Source organism: Triticum aestivum, chromosome 3A, assembly GCF_018294505.1.
Source record: "Triticum aestivum cultivar Chinese Spring chromosome 3A, IWGSC CS RefSeq v2.1, whole genome shotgun sequence".
NCBI classification, from domain to species: Eukaryota; Viridiplantae; Streptophyta; class Magnoliopsida; order Poales; family Poaceae; genus Triticum; species Triticum aestivum.
This window is the reverse complement of record NC_057800.1, coordinates 682,491,073-682,497,072: the sequence shown is the minus strand read 5'-3', so window position 1 is coordinate 682,497,072 and position 6,000 is coordinate 682,491,073.

The following is a 6,000-nucleotide window of genomic DNA, read 5'->3' as shown; positions in this document are numbered from 1 at the left end:
CTTGGACGAGGATGGATCACGTGTCAAAGCCTAGCCCTCTGGGGTCGACTGGAATCCTTCGCCCACCACTATGAGGGCGCCTGTCATCCTGCTGGCGAGGCACATACGACCCGCTCCTCAGGGGAGGCGTGGGCACTCGACATCGACCGTCACGATCGACTCGGTGATCATATTGCTCATGATTCCCATACTGGTCACGCCGGTCTCCACGTCCCTCACGCCTCGGGGGCGATCTCGGGCTGTGAGCCGACTGGACTGTGTCCGCGGCAACGGATCTACTATGAATTCTGTTCCGCGACTGAGAAACAGCGGAATTCTGATCTCCTGCTGCCCGGAGTAACGCTCTGATCTGCAGCAAGCCTCTGCCAGCCTCCGACTGGGAAGGCTGAATCGACTCCACTATACGAGCCGCAGCTGCTAAATTCTGAATCGGAGTTCGATATACCTGCGGGGGCGGGAAGAGCTGACGTCGACTAGATTCGGGAACCCGTTGTCGCGCACGCTCGTCGAGTGCTCGCCGGAGGTTCTCCAGTCGAGTGCGCTCGGCCAAGTTTGCCAAGCGCGCGTCCTCCAAGGCGCAAGCCTTGGGGGTTTATCCAATGATAGGAGTGTGCAGCGCATCCACGTTTCGGCGGCGAAGTTCTTCTCTCTGCAGCGACGTGAGAGGCTCGGGAAGATACTCCTCATGGGGACGCGACGGGTCGCCTCCTCCCGCGCCTTCGTCGGTGCGGGTAAAATCGGGAGGACTGGGCGGTCCATCGACCATCAGAACCTCCGCCGCCGGATCGCTGCTGTCGTACTCGGATGCAGTCTCTTCGGAGCCAGTCGAACAGGCCGTAGAGGGATTCGTCGGGCTCGATCGCCGCGACTTGAGGGGTGGCCGACTGACGTGCCACCGCGTGTCTCACCCACCGCTGAAGTCTCGACCGACCAGAGCGCTTGCGCCGACGGGAAACGGGGAGGAAGGACAACACAGGAGCCGACCGGTAGGGGGTCGACGGTTGCCACAGGAGAACGCCGCGGACGCACGCGCTAAAGTGCGTTGCCCCGCGGACAGGGAGCGCGTCCACGTCGAGCGGAGCCTCCTGAAGCCAAGCGGAGTCGTCGGCGATGAACGTGAGCGCGCCGAGACGGATCTCGCGGCCCTCCACCAAAACTCCGTCGAAAACCATGATGATTCGGGTCGGAAAAGATCGCAACTCCTCCAACAAAACGCTAAAACACCTGCCCCACGGTGGGAGCCAACTGTCGTGGTTCTAAGTCTGACAGTAGTGTAGGGGGATAAGTATGGAGAGGCAAGATCTTAGCTATGGAGAAGTTGTAAGAACGCAAGGTTTACGAGTTCAGGCCCTTCTCGGAGGAAGTAATATCCCTACGTCTCGGAGCTCGGAGGCGGTCGACTGGATTATGTGAGCATGAGTTACAGAGGTGCGAACCCTTGTCTCGGAGGAGGGGGGTGGCTTATATAGAGTGCGCCAGGACCCCGGCCAGCCCACGTTACGAAGGGTTCAATGTACATTAAGGCAGGGCGTTACTGATAACGCTAGTAATAAAGTGCTATGATGACCATAAAAGCTACTTAATGACCGACCGTTAGCGTCCGGAGTAACTTTAGGTCTCCTAGCCGTCGAGTGGTTGGATCTAGGTCGAGTGATTGCTTCTTGATCGAGTGTCTTCGAGTCTGTCGAGTGGAACACCTCCAAGTCGATTGAAAGGTGATTTCTTCTAGAGATGTCCTTGGGTAGGGCAGTTAGGACAGGTCTGTGACCCTACCCTAGGTACATAGCTTCATCAGCAGCCCCGCCCTCGGACGCTCCCTCCCGGCGGCCTCGGGGAGCCCTTGCGCTTCCCTCGCCGCGCCCGCCTCCCCCTTCGGGTCTCTCGGTGGGGCCTCTCTCACCGGCTCAGGAGGAGCCGGCCTCGCCTCGGCAGGCATTAGCACCAGCATCTGCTGGTCTGCTGACTTGTCCCTCGTCGGCTGGGTCATGGGCCGCCTCTCCATGCGCGACACCGCCCATGCTGGCTGCGGCCTCGCCCGCCGAGGCGTCCTCCCCTCCACCCGTGGCCTCACCCACGGCTCTGTCGCCGTCGCCGATGCCGCCACCCGCGGCCTTGCCCGCGGCTTCGTCGCCGTTGCCAGTGGCCTTCTCGCCGGCCTCGCCATCCGCGGCTTCGGCCGCGGTCACGCCGTCGTCATCGGCGGTCTCGTCTCTGGCCTCGACCTCCGCCTCGTCACCCGTGGCTGTCACCACGGCCCCGCCTTCACCCGAGGTTGCGGCTCCTCCTCGATGTCGGGCTCGGCTCCCGCCTCCGCTGCCTCATCATTCTATGGTGACACGCGTCAAGGATGGGATCCGGCAACCGAACCCTCGTTATCATAACCTCAGTGTCACGGTCATCTCTCCCGTACTGCGCTCGGTGCGCTCTGCGTTGCGTGATCCGCATTGGCTCGCAGCCATGCGTTCTAAGTATGATGCCCTCGTCGCCAACCGGATTTGGACGTTGGTCCCTCGTCCCCCTGGTGCTAACATCATCACCAGCAAGTGGGTATTTCGGCATAAGTTTCTTCTGGATGGCTCTTTGGACAGGTACAAGGCCCGTTGGGTTGTTCGCGGCTTTGCACAACGTGCCGGCGTTGATTTATCGGAGACCTTCTCCCCGGTTGTCAAACCCGCCACAATTCGTGTCGTTCTTCAGCTCGCTGCATCTCGTCATTGGCCTGTTCATCAGCTTGACATCAACAACGCTTTCCTTTATGGTCATCTCCACGAGCGTGTTCTCTGTCAGTAGCCTACTGGTTTTGTTGATCCCACTCGGTCTGATGATGTCTGCTTGCTTTCACGGTCTCTATATGGTCTGAAACAGGCGCCTCATGTTTGGTATTAACGCATTGCAGCATTCCTCACTGCTCTTGGTTTTCGCAGCACCACCTCGGACACGTCGCTATTTGTGCTTCATCGAGCTGATCATGTTGCCATGCTTCTCTTATATGTTGACGATATTGTCATCACCGCCTCTCGCGCGGATCTACTTCGCGACATCATCGGTCATCTTGGTTCTGAGTTTCGGCTGAAGGACTTGGGCGCATTGCACTTCTTCCTCGGCATTAATGTGCGACGTGATGCCTTCGGATTCTTTCTTCATCAAGGACAGTATGCTCTTGATCTCATGGATCGTTCTGGTATGACCGACTGCAAGCCTGCTGCCACTCCCGCCAAGGCCAAGCCGAAGCTTTCTGCTACTGCTGGGCAGTCTGCCACTGATGTCGCTCTCTACCACAGTATTGTTGGTGCTCTTCAGTACATCATGCTCACCAGACCAGACATTTAGTTTGCGGTGCAGCAAGTTTGCTTGCATATGCACTCGCCCCGTGATGTTCACTGGTCTCTGGTCAAGCGCATTCTTCGGTATATTCGTGGCACACCAACTTTTGGACTTCGTCTTCGCGCCTCCGCCTCCACCGAGCTGCTTGTTTACACTGACGCGGATTGGGCCGGTTGTCCTGACACTCGACGCTCCACGTCGGTATATTGTGTCTTCTTCGGTGACTCTCTCATCTCTTGGTCCTCTAAGCGACAGCCCACCGTCTCCCGCTCGAGTGCCGAGGCCGAGTACCGTGCTGTCGCCAATGTTGTTGCCGAGACATGTTGGCTCCGTCAGCTACTTGGTGAACTTCGGGTTCCAATCCTGAAAGCTACGGTGGTTTTTTGTGATAATGTTTCGGCCACCTATCTCGCGGCCAATCCGGTGCAGCGCAAGCGCACCAAGCATATTGATCAACTTGATGTTCACTTCGTCCGCAAGAAGGTACAGTTGGGTCAGCTTCGTGTTCTTCATGTACCGACCACCCAACAGTTTGCCGACATTATGACCAAGGGGCTTCCAACCGCTGCATTCCAGGAGTTTCGCTCCAGTCTTTGCATCGCCGACGCCGATGCTTCGACTGCGCCGGGGGGGGGGGGGGTGTTGAACGTGACATATCTTGTATTGCTATTCCTATCTTCTCTAGCCTTGTATAGCTGACTTCTAGAGATATGGTAGGATTAGTTTCCTTATCATGCAAGACATCCTGTGTATATATTGTAACCTACTTCATAGAATACAATGAGTTGCATCCTACACCTTTCTACACGTGAGATGCCCGTAACTATCCATGCGTCTAGGATTTTCGTATCACTCGAGGCCATTGCCCCTTCTTGTATGCCATCATCATTGACCAACCATCCAGGGACGGAGCCAAGGGTGGCCGGGCCAGGGCCATGGCTCCCTCCATGCTAATTGTTTTTCTAAAAAAAAATTTATATTGTTAGCACAAAATTTAGATATTTAGCGGCCTCTAACCTTTTACCTCTTCTATCCCCTCCCCCGGGCTCCGTGTTTGCAACCATCAGAACATGAAAACAACGCGAGCCCGGCTGCCACCTTCCACCGCAAGGCTGGATATGGCTACGACATCCTCCAACAACGGTGGAGGTGCTTGGTTGCCACATAAAAAGAAGAATTTTCCTTCTTTTAAAACATCGGTATTGGCCGAGAGACAATCATATATTCATATAGATTTTCCACGCGGAAGGAAAATGACGTTGTCGTCCCATATAGACATTAATCCACATACCCCCCAGTTTCAACTCTATGTCACACATGAAAGTACACCAATAAAAACGATCCCGACGGCCCGTGCAATAGCAGCGCTTATCGTTGAGACTTGATGAGATGAGAAGTCACCGCGTGCGATGGATGGATGGATCGGTCGGTCGGTCGACGATGCGATGGCACGTCAAATCCTTGAGCTGTGATCAGTCGTAGTACGTACCTCTTTTTTCTCAGGGTGTGATTAGTCGTACTTGGACGAACGTACGTACGTGGAGTACGTAGGAAACGGTCGGTTTCTCTCACTGCTGCAGCTTCTATGCAGTTCCTGTCTCAGTCTTGCTCACTGTTTCCTTGTGTTACAGGGCACGCAGGGCAGGCACCGCTCGCTAGCCTGATTGATTGATGGATGGATCGGTTGCCTCGTCTCGCTTTCGGGCTCGGCTGTGCTTCAATTAATTAGTGCGTAATGTCGGGCTGTTAAGCACTTCAATGCAGCTAAACCAAGTGTTGCACTTGCTTAAAACACTGGCACTGCTAGTTGGTAGTAGGAGTAGTAAATTTTTGTTCCCGGCCTCCTTTTTGGGCACTCCATGTAAGAATATTTGCGTGACGCGGTCAACGCACATGGTCACTGGTCAGCGGTCAGCACGGCCAAAGGCCAAACATTTTAGTAGCAATATTTTGCCAGCTGCCCAGCTGATATATATGTGCAGCCAGCCCTGTGCAGATGGACACGTCGGCCATGGCCTCACGCACGCGATGCATGCGACCAGATTACACAGCACTTTAAACTTTGACAGCCTTCATCGAGCGGCGTGAGTGAACGATCCTGTCGTGCATGTTTTGTGGTTGTAGCCATAGACAGCGGCATGGTCGGACTGCATGCATACGGGCACTGTTTGTCACGTTGCTTTCCATCTGCTTATCCATGCAGACGGGCCACCACCGCCAGCACCAGCAGCAGCAGGTAAGGTATCGCCGGTACGCACCCCGAGCTCTGCCATCTTCGTACCCTACCCGACGACGCCGACGGCGGCGGCCACTAGGACGCCTCCTCACGACAAACCACAGGACCATGAAAGCATAGCAATTGTAGCATCTACATCCATCTACTTTTGAAATCCGATCGCAACCGTACGTACTTCCTCCGTTCCTAAATATGTATCTTTCTAGAGATTGCAATAAGTGACTACATACGGAGCAAAATAAGTAAATCTACACTCTAAAATATGTCTATATACATTCGTATGTGGTAGTCCATTTAAAATCTCTAAAAAAACAAATATTTAGAAACGGAGGAAGTATGTAGGAGTACGTGCCTGCATGGCCTGGAAAATACAGGCGGGAAATGCTAGTCGTTTAGAGCCCAAAACATCCAAGTATTTTTAGTGGATGATTTGCCACGGG